We start from the raw sequence: 20,110 nt of genomic DNA, 5'->3' as shown, positions 1-20,110 counted from the left end.
CCAAGACGATCAACTCTTAATATGAGTCATAATTTAATGTTTTGATTTCATAGAAAGTGTCCTTTCCGTCGGAAATCTTTTAAACATCGCGGAAACCGTGGAAGCAAATCCTGTGTGAGGGGTCTATCAGACTGGGTGGGGATTTGGGGCTTTTCAATTAACAAGTCTCCTTTCAATCAAAGAGATACGATTTCAATTTGAGTTTTAATATTAATAAAATGTACCATAAAAGAGAAAATACGGAGGAAAAAATACTTTCAAACGACTGCGATACTGCATCATTAATCGACGGAAATAAAATTGGGATAGACTTGTTTTATATTCCGAATTAATTTGTTAAAGGTGTTCAGAAAATCTTGTTTAGGGGGTGTCAATATACCTTTAAAATTGATTTTTTTTCACAAATCTGGAAAAAACGTGAAATTCAGCATGATATGATTAAAGTCGGTTTTAATATTTTAAGGATTTCAGTAACAATATTTTAAAAAAAATATGTTTAACAGCGCAAACATATATGTTTGGAAAGCATCGATTTTACAATTTTTATATTATATTGTTTCTTTACTTTAAACAATTTTAATAATTAGATTGAACTGATTTTTGTGTATATTTATTTGCATCACTATCTAATCAATAAAATATTAAATATGAATTTTTAATTTTAATAGCATCATTCCAGGGTCTCATTGTTTAATACGTATCCCATTTATACGTTGCAATCAATATTAATGCCATTGTTTAACCACGGAATGAAAAGGAAATTGTCAAATAAAATTGCCAAGCCAAGCCTAATTCTCTAAAACTGATTAACTGTGAAAGCATGCCATGTATATAAAATGTCAATACTGAATTGCAGCAATCTCAGGATAAATTGGCGTGTACCCTCTGCCGCCCGCTATCAGGACATCAAATGCCGTTGACCGTTCGCGTAACTTCGAAGTCGTAAGACCTAATTACGACATCGACGACAGGTTTACGACCAAGATGGCGGCCGTGAGAGCCCGCACGTGCTGATTGACTGGGTATAGATAGCATCGTTGCAATCGCAATGCTTCGTTGGCGTCCATTGAAGTGTGACTGAATGGATGATATATGCTTTGTAGAGGGCACATTTAGCTTGGCATACCATTGCAGTCCATTGTACTGTTTCGCACGAGTTGCTTTGATTACAGGGCTGACGATAAAATTATATGTAATTTTGAAATGCGTCCAGTTCATTAAATTTTCTGATTGAATAATCATATAGAAGCCGGCTTTTCAATGCCAGTCGTTGATCTCGTCTCTATGCTATGAACTCGTGATCAGTAGTCAGAGACACTAATAAAATCAAACGTCAGGGGTTGATATTGACAGATAGATGTGTCCTGTTGCCATGGGAATATTCATTCATTCATTCATTCATTCATTCATTCATTCATTCATCCATCCATCCATTCATCCATCCATCCATCCATCCATCCATCCATCCATCCATCCATCCATCCATCCATCCATCCATTCATTCATTCATTCATTCATCCATCCATCCATCCATCCATCCATCCATTCATTCATTCATTCATTCATTCATTCATTCATTCATCCATTCATTATTCATTCATTCATTCATTCATCCATCCATTCATTCATTCATTCATTCATCCATCCATCCATTCATTCATTCATTCATTCATTCATTCATTCATTCATCCATCCATCCATCCATCCATCCATTCATTCATTCATTCACTGTTCGTTCCAACATTCAACCACCATCCATCAGATGTTATTTCTCCATCTCTCTATCAGCTCATTCACGTAGTAGATAAAATGTATAAATATACTAATCCACGAGTTCGCGTTCTTTCGTTATATTTCTAAATTATCCATTCGCCTAAATAGTTATTTTCGTCTTCATCAGTGCTCATCTGTAGCTAACAGATATATTTTCAATTCACTCTTAATAGGATGTGCAAGCGTTTAAAGTCCCATCCTTAAAATATCGTCAAAACAAGCCAGCGTCGGTTCGGAAAGAAACATGGTACCAATGCGATTTTAACTCGGTTGACCCCTCCGTTTTACATGTATTTCAATGTGCAACATGCATTTCTCCACGTGCATCCATGCACCAAGGACTGCACAGGTGCAACGGCTGCTCCAACACGCATCATCATCCGTCCCAACACCCTCCCCCACCGGCGCCACTTGGCCAGGGGTGAACATTTCAGCAGACACAAAATCTCTCACACTCGCGTACTCTTTCATACAGACCTGAAACAAATATATCCAATACAGCCCATGCAAGTCTATAATATTTGGCAAGTCTAGATTACGGCAGTATCTGAAAATGAAGAAAGTCTATGGTCCCCCTTTTATTATATTTTATACAATAATTTAACGACTGCCTTTTTCTGTAAAATATGTTCATTTCAGAGGCTAGATGTTGGTCCAACACTCGCGGGGCTATCTAGCCTTATCAGATGTTGTTGTATATTCACGCGTTGTACATATCATTTCAACATTACTTTAAAGTTTTGTTTACACAGACTATTTTTTTTCAGGGTTATACTTCATATACCTAGACATCTCATCTAGTCATTCAAACAGGTCCAGTCTACTAAAATACATTCACATGCTTTCTCCAATCAATATATGACATGTCAAGCATTGCCGTTGTAAACGCAGAGATGTCAATTTACCGTTTGCAATAAGTTACTATACACAGGTGACTCTCAACGAAATATTTGTGTCCATCTTTAATCATTTTTAATAATCATATTCGTATTATGTTCAGTATTGTGTAGAATATTACTTTAATCGTTTATTACAAGTAGTGAGTGAGTTAATATTTAACGTCACATCGGCAGTATATCAGCCATATCGTGACTCACAAGTAACTTATGGATAAAGTACAGAACGAATTAACCGCTAGTTGTGTACTTCTATATATGTCAATACGTGCACGGCGCACGTTTGTGTTTACCTGAAACCTTTAGGCAAAAATGTAAATATAATTAAACAATTCATTTTAATGTTGACAAACATTTTTTCGATTCGACCTACCATTTCAATCCGCTCGCACTTCACCGTGAATATTTAATGTAATCACATTCTTTGAGCATGACAATCGAAATTTTGAAAAAAATGTTTGTTAAAACTGTGGTAATATCAGGAGAAATATCGAAAATTCTTTTGAAACAGTTTTTACATATATGCTAGGTATTAAGTGAAATGTGTTCAGTTACTAGTATGTAATTACGTAATTACATGAACTGATGCGTGCAATCAAGGATGAATTGCTACCTTTGACGTTTTATTTTATATTTTAAATAACATTTTTGTGACTGCACAAAATGCATATCTTTTCAAATTTAACATACACAATGACGTGTTTGTAACTCTTAAAATAGATGCCGCTTCCGTCATGCCTTTTATATAATTTTATCAATAATCTTATGAAGAGATCTGGTTCCGTCCATCTCAATAAAAAATCGTTACCACCATTGGCAAACGGTGGCATTTAAATCGCATGGTTTAATACCGTTGTTATTTTATTGGAATTTACAGATATAGTGTTTTTGTTTGGATAAAAAGTCCTTTTGCAGATTGTCTGTAAACATTTATTTTAGGTGAGCTTTGTCAATATCAGTACCATTGTTCTTTGATAATTGATAGGGCGGTGTTGTACATAGCATGTCAATATCAATACTAAGCCATCCACAACCTGCGCTGAATAAACAGATACATCGCTGGCTCCAACGGTGCGAAGGGAAAATGATCCCTCGTGATATTTTATCCGTATCATAATACAATGGGAATTTCTGCATCAGCGCCTGGTTAATCTCCACCTTGGACATAGCAAAAGTCTATTAGCCTTGACGATAAGTAAGACCCCCCCTTCCCCCCCCCCCCCCCCCCCATATATCAATAAGATAAGTAATTTGATATATAAATACACTTGCTAATATTAACATTTATAAGTACATTATACTGAAGGCGTATTTAGCATGGGCGATACAAAAGCGTGTGTGTCCATATGTTTACAACAGCTTATAATTAATGCTTCATGAAATGTCTTTTCTGGATCAAATACAAAATGGATTGCATGCTTTAATATTTTTTTAATGAACTACATTCGTGGTTTATAGTCGCCATTAGATTAGAAAAGGTAAAAGGGTAGATGGTACAAGCCAGCTCATTCTATTCATTCATGATTATTTAACATATACTAAAACCTAAGTGTCAACCGAGATAAAAACTACCACATTTAATAACCTCAAAACGAAAGCTGTTTGTTAAGGGGAACGGGTTTAATGGGTTCACATCGATTGCATGTACATCTATAAATGATTTAAGCAGGGCTAATAAATCATCACCAGTGCTGGTCCAATGCCAACGTGACTTTTGCAAGGATATGGGCAGCAGTGCAAACGAAAGCATACACTTGAAAATTGGATTTAACTATAGAATCACAAACGTTATTAAACATTACTTGTCTGACAACAGCTGCTGAAACACTGCAAACCTTGGTCCAAAACATAACTATGATACCCGTATCAATACATCACCATCGAATAACCATTTCTTAACGTGTTTGTGTCATTTTTAGCCACCATCAAACATGGTATATACCTTGTTTAGCCTGTCAGTATGTAAATATATTTTATCAATTCTTCTTGTGAACATGTGTCACAACTTTCGACAGTTTTATGTGCAGTTGAACACATTATGTCGATCCAAAGGATCTGAGAAATTCAACTTCTCTGAGTATTCGCAACACCCAACATCGGATTCCCAACGTCATTCACAATCAACTGTTCAATCAGTTCGACACAACCGACCATTCGACACATCAGTATTGACTGCCTTGTTGTGGTGTACACACATCTGTATTCTCCATGTTGTATCTTACATGGTCTATGTTTTGTATTCCATTGTATCCTGTTGTATAGTTTTGCTCCCTTGTATATTCCAATGTATGGCACTGGCTTGTATCGTGTTGGGTTGTGTTTGATTGTGTTGGATTGCATCATAAAGTTTAGTTTGTATTACAATGTTTTCGTTTGTTTTGTTCTGTACTGCGTTGTGTTGCGATGTCCTGTGTTCGTTGTTTGTGTCTTGTGTTCTTTATTTTGCTTATGAATTGCTGTGCTGTGCTAAGAAAGGTTAGGCTTTCAACTCCACTGCAGTTTAGGCCGCCTCCGTGGTCTAGTGGTAGAACGTCCGCCCGGGGAGCGGCAGGTCCGGGGTTCGATCCCTGGCCACGTCATACCAAAATACGTTAAAAGATGGTACTTGTTGTTACCCTGTCTGGCGTTCGGCATCAAGGGGCTAAAAGAAGGACTGGTCGGCTCGGAGTAAGTATGCTGTGTCTGAGTGGGGTATTCATGTTAATTTGCGGCATGGTATCTCAGTGGGCTAGCACTATAAATCGGCATCTGTCCGGACTAGTACAAGCAGCCACACACACACGTACATGCACGTCGCTATATAAGTGCCATAATCTGACGTTAAACCAAACTTCACCTCACCTCACCCATTGAAGTTTCTGTAATTGTACTCTTTTATATTATATCCTATACTGTAGTCGATATAAACTGTGGGGACAACGAAAGTATACACATTAAAATTAGCTTTGTTTAAAATATTACAAGAATTACCAAAACGTTATCAGGCTGAAACTAGTGGCCGAAAAACTGCAAACTTAACTTTCAAAACATAACTTTGATACCCGTATCAAATACATCACCATCGAATAACCATTTCTTGTTTGTTTCATTTTTAGCCACCATCAAGCATGGGTGTATTTGATATATATTTTTATATTTTTCAACGCGTATTTTTTTGTTTCCATACTGCACCTCAGTGTTTTGAAGTTTTCGATGTATAGGTCGAAGATGAATATCTGTGAAACAATATCAAGTAACATTCGATCTGGAAGTACTTGTTTGCAATCAAAATCAGTGTTATAACGGGGTGATGAGTGGAATAAGGGTTAGCGTCACGTGTATTTCTAGAGGATGTGTGTCTTGTCGAATCCATAGAAAACAAGGCATATCGCTCTTAATTTAACAAAAATTATACTTTATCTAGACAATGGTTTTTATGAAATAAAACGTGCTGCAGGGTGCCAAAAATAATGACATATAAAAGTTCACATTCAGTTGTCTTCAAACGTTAAAAAACATTTTTTTCAGCAAACTTTAAAGCGAACATATTCTCAAGGATGACTTTGTGGCCTGGTTCACAGCTGTGTTGTGATCTACCCCGGGGCGTGTCATCCATAAGTTAATGGTGGCATTAAGTACTTGATTAATTTATCTATTTAAATTTTTTTTTTAATATTTTCTACATATTTTTCTGCAGTTCTTTTTCAGTTCATTTGAAGCATGTCGATGGAAGGATGAGGCCTGGGGGTTTCACCAGCATCCCACGGGTTGCAGATGACGAGATGAGTGACCCTTGTGATCAGCAGCATCCTTAGTGTAAATGATACAGATGTGTTTCCACCTTTAAGCATCAAGCGTATTTTTTATCTTGTGGAGAAATCCATTGTGAAGACTAAAACATGCTTTTACACAAATTCGTTTATGAATACTTATTCTTGAACTGAGAATACAAAACATCTAAAAAAATCTAAAAGATTTAAATAGTGACTGATCAATATTTTGTAAAATATTTGCTAGGGGTATTTCCCTAACGGTTAACTTTAAGTGTATTTAAGTAAATTTTCGACAGGGAAGTAAAGGTTATATACTCATGACAACATTTTCGCCATATGTATAATGATAATAATGATGATGATGATAATAATAATGATAATAAATCTCCAGAACCATGTCCTTCTTCGAATGTTTTCATTAAATCGCCCTTGCATGTACTTCATCAAGACAGCGATACAATCACTGCATTAGATTAATGACGCGTTTAGTTTAAAACAAGCCAAAATATCAATACCGTAGCTTTTTGAGCCGCCTCGCGGTAACATAAACTTATTTTCCAAGCAAAGATTTATGTGAAATTCATTTCCTACACGTCAATAGAAATATTAATATTACCGGAGCAAGAACTATCGCTATTTCTCCCCTTTACTCTGTGTGAAGTTAAGAGTATCAATTTTCCTACTGATCATGATAATCCTACCTCCATCTGTAATAGGAGGTATCAGTTTCATATCTCGCTAAACCACGCGTGACAGGACCGATTGTTTATTGTTCGAAACAAAACACGATTCTGACATATTCTACCTGTCCTGGAGATTATTTTATTCAGCGTTTTCCATGGTGTTGTCACAGAAACGCGAATTACCGGCGCTAGTCGTTATTAATCTTCCAGCCCGTCCATAAATATTGCATTAACATTATGTTTTATAACGCTTAATACAGACGCATCTTGATAAATCATCCCAGCGGCCGATTTAACGATTATTTGGTTTATTTCGTACAATTGAAAGTCGTAAATATTTTGAAATTGAATTTACGATCGACAAATAACCAAAATGGCACTTTTTATAGGGGGATCGGCCTTCTTTGCTCACAGACCCCAGCAAGTGATTGCTTCCTCCTGCGAATGCAAATCTCTGATGGATTTAACACTGCACCTGTGCTTACAATATTTTGGCTTTTTTCCTACAAATTTACCATGTCTTCATGGCACTTAGAATTTTGATGAAAAACTTTATTTACCCCCTTTTCCTTACCATGAAGCATACGGGGACCATCTTTGTAAAAAAGACTCCGATTGAGCGAGACTGAATATGCACATCACATTGAGCACGTGGTATTCCGATTCTGCGCAGATGCTACCAAGATTTCCTTTCCTACTTAAGACTTGTAGATGAAAGCACGAACTCCAACGTGTCTTAAGCAAGGGCTGTTTTTCTAATACCATGTGATTAAAATCAAATCTGCTCGACGGAAGGACATGGCCGTGGTACGAGAATGTGGTCGATGCAATGTGAGTGCAACATAGTTTTGGACAATGGTTAATAGAGTTGTTGCGAATCGCATTGGCCGTTTACACTCAAAATAAACGTATGGGACATTTGAAATATGCGTACTAGTGCATAATGTGACCCCTGCGCACATATGCAATAAATATTAATATTACTCCCCGTGATGATGTGTATTTTCCAGATGTTTTTGTTAAACCTGAGAAATACACACCATTTAAAACTCCGATGGGAGACGGCATGCGTGGATAGATACTTGTAGAAAGGCGAATGACAGACGAAGTCGATGAATAGATGCTATAGTTTTGATGGCACCTTATTATGCTGTTTTCCCATGTAGTTTGTTGGTTGCCACACTCGGGTAAGTTTGTTTTCGATTATACATAATTATGTTGCAGAATTAAAAAAATTACCCTTGTTTTCTCTTAACTTTACACACGTCTTAGCTCTGTTTTATATTTTCTCATGGAACGAGGCGTCAAAATGGTGCCGTTGTCGTTTTTTTCTTTTGACTTAATAATTGGCGTCGTTGTCGCCGTGGATGTGGTAAGCATGTGTGTTTCGTCGTTATCGTCATCACATTGTTGTAGTCATCATCATCATCATCATCATCATCATCATCATCATGAAAAATGGAAATCATCATCATCATCATCATAATCATGAGCTAATAAGGATAATTACTCCTCCTTCTTCTTCTTCTCTTCTCCCCATCCCCATCATCATCGTCGTTATCATTGTCATCATCACCATAAGTGCTTATTATGATCAGCAGCTCTGACATAGGACTTCGCAGGCGTCATTTTCATCAAACACGACAGCTCCCGTGAATAACTGTATAACAAACATATTATAACAACATCGCATTGTTTTATGACAAATTTAGATTTTCACTGATATTGTTATATCAGCAGTAACATCCAACGAGCGACACGTCTTCAGAGGTACATAAATTGTACAAAAGGAGGGGAGTGTGACTGTTGTTTAGCGCCGCAGTCAGCAATATTCAGCCTGGCCACCGGATGTCATTTTTTTAAAATAAAACCATCAAGTATATTAATCGTAAAAACAACACGATGGGATTCTAGATAAAAGTAAAGGTTCCTAGCAACCTTTGCTTGTCGAAAAAGTCGCCTATGCTTGACGTAAAAGGTGACTATGCTCCTACGTAAGAGGCGACTATGCTTGTCGTAAGAGTTGACTATGCTTTTCGTAAGAGGTGACTATGCTTGTCGTAAAAGGCGACTATGCCTTTCGTAAGAGGTGACTATGCTTGTCGTAAGGGGTGACTAGGCTTGTCGTAAGCGGTGACTATGCTTGTCGTAAGAGGCGACTATACCTTTCGTAAGAGGTGACTATGCTTGTCGCAAAAGGCGACTATGCTTTTCGTAAGAGATGACTATGCATGGATCGATGCTCATGTTGTCTGTCACTGAATTGTTAGGCCCGCGACCTTCCTCTCCAGGAAGACGCTCTTCACCCATACCACTGAGGGAGTCCCGAACACTGTACACAGTAACCCACAGCGGCACAATCGAATATATCGACTTACCCGTATATTGACATAGTGAAGTTCGAGTTAACGATTGTGTACTGTAATTCATTCAATATAACATGAATCGACATATGAGAGTTCGTGATAACAAGATAAGAAACTAGTGAGTGAGTGAGTGAGTATAGTTTTTACGCCGCTTTTAGCAATATCCCAGCAATATCACGGCGGGGGACACCAGAAATGGGTTTCACACATTGTACCCATGTCGGGAATCGAACCCGGGTTTTCGGCGTGACGAGCGAACGCTTTAACCACTAGGCTACCCGACCGCCCCTAGATAAGAAACTAAGTCAATATGGATACATCACCTGATGAAGGAGCTAGAAGCAGCTCTAAAACGTCGTGATAAAGAATAAAACAATTGCTATCCATAAAAAGTGTCATGTTTTCGTGGTCTTCCAACTTCTAAATGCCTATCGAAGACTTTAAGTCAACAAGGATCGCATCCACTGCTACGATAAAACATCAAATCCTGCTCCATCGGGCCTTCAGGTGATGAATCCTATTTCATACATTGATATATGTTTGATAAATATTTTGTTATCTGGATGAATTGAGTGTTCGAGTAGCGAGACCGAGTTCCGTGGAGATGTTATTCCTTGTAAGCGTGATGAAAATAAACACCTTCAAAGGGTAACTTGGCGTAACGAAGCTTTCAGTACAGTGTTGTTCTGTCTGGGGTGTAAACCACACAGTGACTATCGGGTTAACACATAAGCGGATCGAAAACCTGGACTACAGGCAATCGGCTGAAACGGGACGGGAATCAGCGATCGCCAGACGAGATATCTCGGGTGAGAGATTAATTATTGAGAACTACCGTCTCGTTCAGTCAATAAAGTCACTCATTCGCAAATGAATTATAAAAAATATGGTGAAAATGATCCTGTATGCTTCAGTCAGCACTCGCGGCGTGGATAATGCAATGAAACCGCCAGTGTTTAAGTGGTACTATTGCTAATTCTGTTTTATAAACTGTGGTCAAAATATGCTTTTATTTTAGTGCTTACCGGATTTTCCGTTTGGAAATCACAACCGAATAGTAATGTTTAATTCATAAAAGTGTTTAGGTGATTTATTATATACTTCAGTGCGAAAGACAGTTTTCTGTAGTTGAGAAAGGTGAACTATTATGATACAAGAGTTAACTCCCCGCAAATTGTCTCCCTTTATCGTAAGTGTCTGGCCTGCACACAAACTGCTGACTTCCTGTCTACGTTAGTTCATCATTGACAAAGCACAATAATGACATATGGTCATTACTGGAGTTAAAATGGCTTCTTGTCGTTTGTTATTCTCTTGAAAATGTTTCGTTTTAAACAGTAAATGTCTCATTTCATTCGTCAATCGAGACTTTTGTTTCGCAAAGCATCATTTTGTCACCTGACCACCGTCTATCCCTCGCTTCCAACAGCGGTCCCGCAACTTTCAAAAATATGTTTTGTTGAAGTTGATTTTTTTTATTATGACATGCAAATGTATGATAAATAGGTTTAGGGACCTCAAATACTATTTATTGCTTTTGTTTATAAGCTTTAAGAGTTTGCAAACTCGGAACTACTTTTTAATTCGCAATTACAAGGGGTGGTGAAAGTCCCTGCGTGTCAGGTAGGGAGAATTTATGTTTCAAGGTTTTACATTTGTAATGAAACTTATCAATTTTCCAGTTGACAACTACACAAAAAGTATATACTAAATTGGATATTCCCTTGGTGAAAATATCTCGCCCCCTCCTCCCCGACCCCTACTCCCCTGACGTCACTCGATTAGAGACATATATGTGATAGGTAATAGGACCGCATGTGATAATGGCGCCATCAAATATCAAGTCTTTGGCCTTCATAAGTTGTAGGATCGCGACGTCATGAAACCTTTTTTTATGAATAACGTTTCTTTTGTTTGTAACGACGTTCAGAACTACTTCTTGCCCCCTTAAATGTTTTTGTCATCATTTATGTTGTAAGCTCACCTTATCCAATCAAGGTGAGGTAGGTTAGCCTGGTGGTTAAAGCGATCGATCTTCACGACGAAGACCCGGGTTCTATTCCCAACTTGGGTACAATGTGTGAAGCCAATTTCTGGTGTCCCCCGCCGTCATATTGTTGGAATATTTCCACCTTCACCCACAGTAAATGTTTCACACAGGTGTATTCAAAAAGTGAATAAAACTAAAAACATGACTTTATGGGGGAGTAAACGTGCAAAAACGGTGTGAACACCGTGTAAACCGGGTAAAACTGTAAAAAGACGGGGTGTACACAGTGTAAATATGCGTGCACGCCATTTTTTACTTTTATAATGCCATAGACGCAAATATATTGAAGTCAGTTCTTATTAATTAATAAGTCAACAAAAATAACTTCACAGGCTGCTTATTTAATCTTTAACACACACAAAGTGACATCAGTGACATGAGCTCAGCGCAATAAGTCCCGCTTTCTCTATTATCAGCCAATCATGAGACTGAAGTCCGCTAGTGGGCGTAGCCTAATGTTTTTGGCGGCTTATGGAAGCATAAACACCAACATAATTATTAGGTGTGCCAATCAAATTAAATGGAATCACTTGCAGTTTATGTAACTGAAAGGGTAACAATTTGTGATAACTCATAGAATATAGTGAAATCGTCAACTCCAAATCAATGGGACTATCGAATTGATGGGGAGTCTGGACCAAGCAATCCGGTGATTGATACTGTGTGAAACGATCCACGCCGACGAAGTACGATGACATGCCAAGTCACCAAGTCACCAAGTCACCCGATCCATGACGTCACCTCATGCCGCAAACCAGTTGTATCCCAGAATCCCGACGGGGTCGAGTTATCCGGAGTTGAAGACAAACAGGTGCCGAGTGAAGTCTCAGGTGCTGATGCTAATGATGCAAGTTTACCATTATATACCACATGTAGAGATAATGGAGGTTATGTGAACGCGGTCATTGAAATAGTGAGTGAGTGAGTGAGTGAGTGAGTATGGTTTACGCCGCTTTCAGCAATATACCAGCAATATCACGGCGGGGGACACCAGAAATGGGCTTCACACATTGTACCCATGTCGGGAATCGAACCCGGGTCTTCGGCGTGACGAGCGAACGCTTTAACCACTAGGCTACCCGACCGCCCTGGTCATTGAAATAATAAAATCAACTGTCAACTGATGAGATCGGGTGAAATGGTGCTTGTAAGTAACATGCATGTACATGCATGTGTGTGTGCGTGTGTGTGTGGCTGTTTGTGCTAGCCTCTGCGATACCATGCTGCAGTTTAAGATGACTACCCCACTCAGACACAGTACCCCACTGACTCCGAGCCGACCAGTTCCTGTTTTAGCCGAGCGCCAGGCAGGGTAACAACAAGTATCATCTTTTAAAGTATTTTGGTTACGCGGTCGGACCTCCCGCTCTCCCGAACAGACGTTGTATCCACTAGACCACGGAGGCGGTTCTGTGAAGACGTTAGACAAGATACAGCAGCATCACAACGCTTGAGATAATCACCTCTTGGTGGTCATGGCGACAGAACATCCTCGTTGCCAGCCCCCCTCACTGAGGACAGACATACTGAATATTTCATCGTGTGTCAATTATTTAAATCGTTACTTCTTCGACTAAATGTCACTTAAGAAATAATAGATGTCCTCAGCCGTTGCCACTTTCGAAAATAGTAGTTTACAATGTTAGGAGGTGTGCATGTCAGCACTAGAGCTAAGACCAAGCCTGGCACCAAGATGATCGTAACTTCCATACTTTAACATAGGCTTACAATAGGTGTAGCGCTAAGATTGCTTTGTGCAAGTGGGCCCTAAATTTGGCTCCATAAAATGATTCGACTGAGATATCGACGCCCTGTTGTCCTGATGCTGTCTAGCAGCACTGAACCTGGTGCCTTGTGTTCGTTATTTCGAAAACGTAACTTACTGAACTTGCATACATATTTGCATTAAGACAAAATTATTTTGTTGATCAAGAATATTGATATCGGTACAATTCGGACCTCAATCTAAATACGCATATCAGAATTGGTTAATGATATAGACGGGTAAAGTAAACTACACACATGAAAATTCTCTTTGACCAACACATTACAAACGTTAACAAAACTTTACTAGGCTGAAAACAGTCCTCGAAACGCTGTAAACTTAAGATACATAACACAACTATGATACCCGTATCAAATACATCAACATGGAATAACCATTTCTTGTTTGTGTCTTTGAGCCACCATCAAACATGGGTGTAAACTTTCTTTTACCCTGACGTTTACGTTACGAGGTGCTATTTGTACAGCTACACGCTTTGTGGCAACAAACACGATCTCTCTTTTTACGGCATGTCGCAAAAATAAAGAGAAATTAGCTGGTACGAGTGTGCCATTGTCACAGCTCAATTGTCATTCCCGTCTGACCTTTCAACTTCGCATCAAACCAAATTGCTACAAAAATCCTTCAAAAGCCGATACATTTTGATGAAGAATCGGCCATTTGCCCTCTGCCATGGCTATTGTGCCAGTAGTCTGGTTTTGACAAATGGCGGGAATTTTCGGTGTTCATCAGACAATGGTCTCTACGTCTCGTGCGGTCGGGCTCAATCGACGGGAGAAAGAATTACTCTTGAAGTTAATAGAGGAGAAATGCAGTTTGTAATCCTGGTCACCATTCCTGACATGCGCAATGACAATCACAAGCACGTGCGGTCCCCGTTCTTCTGCTTGTAAGAGCTTGTGCTTGATTGGCTGTTTTCGCTTTCGTTCCTATTCTTGCTCGCGCGCGTAGTTTAGTTCACAGATAATGTAAGATTTTGAAATGAATTTGTATTGCTATTCATGTGTTCACAATATCTTTTCATACCCTCTCGCGTGAATAGCGTATGCGGTTTTCGAACAAAAGAATTACAATGTGCACGTGCACAGAGAAGAAAAAAGCAGTTGTCTCCATCAGATGGTCTCTACCGCGATGTGTTCAGCCCGGATAATCAAATTTCGTAATGACGACAAATTGTCCCTTTTCCTACTTAGAACAAGAATAAACTAGTATACCGGACATTTGTGAACAGTTAAAGTGGTCATATCGTGTAGACAACGTTGTTGACCCCCCCCCCCCCCCCCCCTCTATATTCTTCACAATGGCGCGGAAAAACGGGATTGTGGTTGATAACGAGACCCAAAATCTGTTGCAGTGTTTTCACTGAACCGTGGCTAGTGAAAGGAAGAGTGGTGGGAGCAGAGCGAGAGCTCGGGCTTTGTTCGACATTTAACGACTCCGCTCACGATCTGCACGCGACGAAATATCGTCTGTTCATTTGGGTCGTCTGCCACAAACGAAACAGCCGAGAATTAGCGAGTGAATTTCATCAGCGCCGTATCATTACGACCGTTTTTCCTTCTTAATGACAATATTGAATCCGTGAATCATGCTAGTTTCTATATTGGTAGTTATTCAGTCTGCTCGTTTCACGAAGGCACTCTCTTCTCGAGCAATGATCATCGTTTTACCATCACATAAGCTCGCGTTATACGATTGAATGATTGCCGTCTGGTAACCAAGCTTACCAACTCGGAAATAATCGCCAAGTAAGTGGTATTTATGCCTCGCGAGAAACCGGTATTAGCCCTAACTAAGCGGGTGATTTCAATTGGTCGAAACGAAAATTAGAGGATGGATTAAGAGACGAAGAGTAGGGATCAGAATCCGTTTTAATAAGCCGAACTTAAATTTCGTTCCAGGTGCAAGATGATTCCAAATTATCGACGTTCTCACCGACGTCGCATCCGGGTAATAGCTGGAGGGAGAAATCCGTGTTTTATTTTGTTACAAATGTTCGCGAACTGTTCCAATTAAAATAAGAGCGAGGAACGACAGATCAAAGTCACTGTGTGGATCTCGTGTCTCGTGCCCTGTGCTTTAAGTTAATTGTCTCGAACCGAGTGTCTTAATGTCCTGTTTTCGTAGGAATCACGCGAAATGACGTTAAAATGGTTATACACTAATGAGCTCAGACCGACAGTCCTATCCTTTGTGTGCACTTAGTTACAATGGGGGCTCCGAGGGCTGTGTTCCATGGCCGTAATTGCTTCAGTCAAAACTCAGGTCGCTTAACACAAAATAAGACTGTTTTATATAATTGTGCTAATAAATTCACGCTCCGGGCCCGAGGTAAATAATAGACGCCAGATAGCTTTGATATTCCACCTCGAACGCTTTAATGTCCTCCTTTGTGTATAAGTTGGGCTAAGTGATTAAATATTCACATAAGAAGTAGGATCCGTCTTACTATAGTCCTTGTATACCCGTTTATTATTCTTGATGACAGCATTTGACAATATAGCTCCGCTCATACAATCACATGATAAATGGTGCAGGATTAATACTTTAACATCTTTCTGCATCCTTCACGACTGCTTCATCTGTGCCAGAAACGTCTAAACGTCCTCTCAGGACGTACGGGTGGTCCTGTCGCCTTGCAATGCAGCTTGCTTTGCAGAGTTGAGTCCCTTAGCTTCCGCTTGACGTGGTTTAAATCCCAAATGCGCCTTGACTATGATCACTTGTGTGTCAGCACTTTACAATGCTCGTGGGTGTCAGTGAAGTAGTAATTACAATATACGTCACTATAAACGTCCCTGCCATTCAGTAAACAAGCTGCTATAACAGAAATACTGGTCAAAGTGGTATTGTTTGTTTGTTTGTTTGTTTGTTGTTCACTCAGCAATATTCCAACATATGACGGCGGTTTGTAAATACTCGAGTCTGGACCAGACAATCCAGTGACTGACATCGTGATCATCGATCCACGCAATTCGGATACGATGACATGCATCAACCAAGTCTGCGAGCCTGACAACCCGATCCCGTTAGTCGCCTCTTACGACAAGCATCGTCGACTTTCGCGGCAAGCATGGGTTGCTGAAGAACTATTCTGACTCGGATCGTCAAAACGGCATTGAACCAAACTTACCCACTGTTGAACAGTAACGCATGGTCTCATACAGATTTTTAGGTTAGAGTTCTTATTACTATGAAAATACACTGGTTATCCGTTTCAATATCATATTTTATTCTCAGTCTTAAGTCGACTTGAAAGGACAACGGGGAATGGATCCTCGTGAACTGTTTTGGTCGCCATTCGCCGTGCGCCGTCCGTAGACATCCCCTGTTTAACAATAGAAACGGAACGAGTGAGGGAGTAAACAGTATTTCAGTATCAACACGGAGTGTAAGTTTGATGTGGGAGGAAAACCCGAAGCGATGCCAATGAAACTTCCACTTGGTTGGATGTTTCAATCAATGATGACATCAAGTTTTAATCAATCAATCAATCAGTCAATCAAAGTTTTAATGAAGAGTGAGTGAGTGAGTGAGTGAGTGAGTGAGTGAGTATGGTTTTACGCCGCTTTTAGCAATATTCCAGCAATATCACGGCGGGGGACACCAGAAATGGGCTTCACACATTGTACCCATGAGTCGGGTGAAAGAGGTTTGTGAGGTATCTTGTCCTTTAATACATGGGTCTCATTTGGGTTTTGCATTTTGTTCTCATGTGCATTCTGTATTATTAACATGTTTTTTCCTTACCTTTTTCCCCTTAGGCTTATTGATTGAGTGAGTATCCTTCACTACTGTTGTCAGCTCTATCAATACCAAACTGCTTGTGAATAATCAAGTTTAGGCCACACAAACCAGTGACTGAAAGAATGAATAACGACCCACATCATCGGTTCCGACGAAACGTTATAAATCAAATCGCAGAACCAGATCCCTTTTTTACGAAGCGTATAGCCGTGAGTAGCCTCGTGGTTAAAGCGGTCGCTCGCCACGACGAAGACCTGGGTTCAATTCCTCACATTGGTACAATTTGTGAAGCTCATTTCTGGTGTCCCCCGCCGTGATATTGCTGGACTGTTGCTAAAAGCGGCGTAAAACCATACTCACTCAACCAGGTGCAATGGTGAATTTGTGCACGTGCTAACCATTATTTGAACTTGTCTTATTGTCAGTTTCCATGACAACGATATATTGATATCAATATACGGATGATAAAAATACAGGAAGTAAAACCATCTTGACATCGATTACTTGAACCAGAATACACGAGTGACGTCATCCAATCATTGTGATGTCATAATGCGACGACAACGCGCCATGGATCGAAGGTGAAATCAATGCGTGTTTTGTTGTAGCTGCCGTGCAACGCCGATGGAGGCCGAGCCGTTGTGATAAGATGAGGACGAATATCCGAGCAAATAAACACGTAAATAACCAGACTCCGAAGCAGAGAAACCATTATGCATACAAAAGTAGTGTTATTTGTCAAACCTCGATGATTCAATTTGGAGTATCCGAGAATGGGTCGTACTCGATCCATATCAGAACTTCCGTCAAAGTCGTAGAACGAAGCTGTAATCACGCATGCGCGACGATGCGTTCGACCGTCACTAAAATCAATTTTTTACCCTGCCCCGGCAATATACCCTATAACATATCTCACAGACGAAATAGTGTGTCCACCACCAAGCACTCAGACGTCCAAACCCATCATGTCAAACCTGTGTAGCGCATATGCTTGAATGCAGATGCAAATGTGGCTTGTTGTCTTTGCCGCTACTAACAATTGCTGTCAATTGTTATCGACTGGTAATGTCTTGCAGCGTGGGCACACAGGTAGAGCTTGCGAACAAGCGTTTCTTTTTCTAACCTTTCACCCTTTGACTGAATTGCTATCGATCCGTGATCGGCCAAGCGGCTCCGTATGTATTAGGTTGTAATTTGATATCACCGTGAGGTAACATGTTAGGGTTTCATTCATAGAGAGGCGAGATGACTCAAACACGGCTGCATTAATGATGCGGGAGATGATGTTTTGGCATGGGGGAGTAAAATGGGCTTCAGTCACAAAGAGATGTAAAACAAACCCTTGTTTATCCAAATCGTTTGGTTTTCAGATGTGATTCCGTAGGTATGGTTTCGCGACAAAGGAGCCATGAATTATTAGCATAAGAATTACATGTCAATATAAAAACGCGGTACCTGAACAGACTTGGTTGCCATAAAATATGATCAATGGTGCGACAACTTAAATATACAAATTCATATTTGTATTACTTCAATCATCAAACGTTGTCCACCTAAACATTAAAAAACGGTTATGATCGTTTCCATGGAAACAATTTCATATTTCATCTTTTTTGTATTTTCGAACACGCAAGGGGGGTAACTCTAATTATTTCTAAGGAAGTACTTCAGAGGAGCTTTTGGGGGTCCTTGTCGACTCTGGACGAGTGAGTGAGTGAGTAGGGTTTAACGCCACTTTGAACAGTATTTTAGTTATATTACAGCATGCCGGCTCAATGAGAGAGGGAATTACACAGGCCTTAGACGTTGTCTTTGGTTAAACCCACGGAGCAATTATATGGTGCTGACGAAACCTAGCCAACATAATCAGGACGAATTTGGGATTCGAACCCGCGACCATAAGGGTTTTGGCAGGTCCAAGCGACGAAAGTCGACACAGCGAATTGCCCCAGACGCCAAGGCCACCCATGCCCTCTTCCAGGTGAAAACCTGAGCATTATTATTCCTATTCATATGAATATTTCAGAGAAGGTGGATGATCCTAGTTGTTTTCGCTTTAGCTCGTAACGCCAAAGATCCGGGTTCGATTCCCAACATGGGTACGCAATTTTGTGTGCCCCGCCTGCTGTTTGTTTGTTTGTTTGTTGTTTAACGCCACACTCAGCAATATTCCAGCTATATGACGGCGGTCTATAAATTATCGAGTCTGGACTAGACAATCCAGGTATTGACGTCATGAGCATCGATCCACGCAATTAGGATACAATGACATGCGTCAACCAAATCAGCGAGCCTGACCACCCGATCTCGTCAGTCGCCTCCTACGGCAAGCATGGTCGCCTTTTACGTCAAGCATGGGTTGCTGAAGACCTATCCTACCCCGGATCTCCGCCTGCTGAACTAATTCTGCGTAAACTTCCAACTCAACGAGTCATTCAGTGATATGGTTGTCAGGATGTTCACGATCGGCGAACTAAAATCACATCTCCTATTTACTAAACGTGCTGGAGGTGTACCCCACGAACGGGAGATCGAGCGGCAGAGCTTTAATTGTTGCCCCACACAGCAGAAAATGAAACTTCAATATTGTAGTTGTGTATTGATCGTCCCGACGGGGCGTCTACGGTCAATACCGCTCATAATATAGACTTCCTAGAGCCTGCTACTGGCCAAACACACCCACGTGGGTAACGACGGGTGGAACGGAGGGGTGCTTCATTCAAATATCTAGCAACCACGCAAGCCCCAGCATCTGAAGACAGGATCCCGTCTACCGGTATTTGCGCCTCGTCACATCGGTACCAGTTCAACGCAGTAGTCGTTAGGAGTGACGTCCCTTTGATGCGGCTTACAATTTGTGTATACTACTCAAAATAAGTTAAGGAACACCCGATTTTGTCACATGACTATGCCTTAGACTGCCTTAGACGTTTCAGGATCTGCTGGCGTAAAGCTCTTGAGTCTAACCTAATACGACATGGTACATATGAGATATTGTTCAAAGCGGCTAGAAATCAAACTCACTAACCTACTGTTTACTGGTGAAATGGGGTTTAA

The sequence above is a fragment of the Haliotis rufescens genome, unplaced genomic scaffold, assembly GCF_023055435.1.
Source record: "Haliotis rufescens isolate VD_foot unplaced genomic scaffold, xgHalRufe1.0.p SCAF_95, whole genome shotgun sequence".
Taxonomy (NCBI): domain Eukaryota; kingdom Metazoa; phylum Mollusca; class Gastropoda; order Lepetellida; family Haliotidae; genus Haliotis; species Haliotis rufescens.
This window is presented reverse-complemented; position numbering follows the sequence as displayed.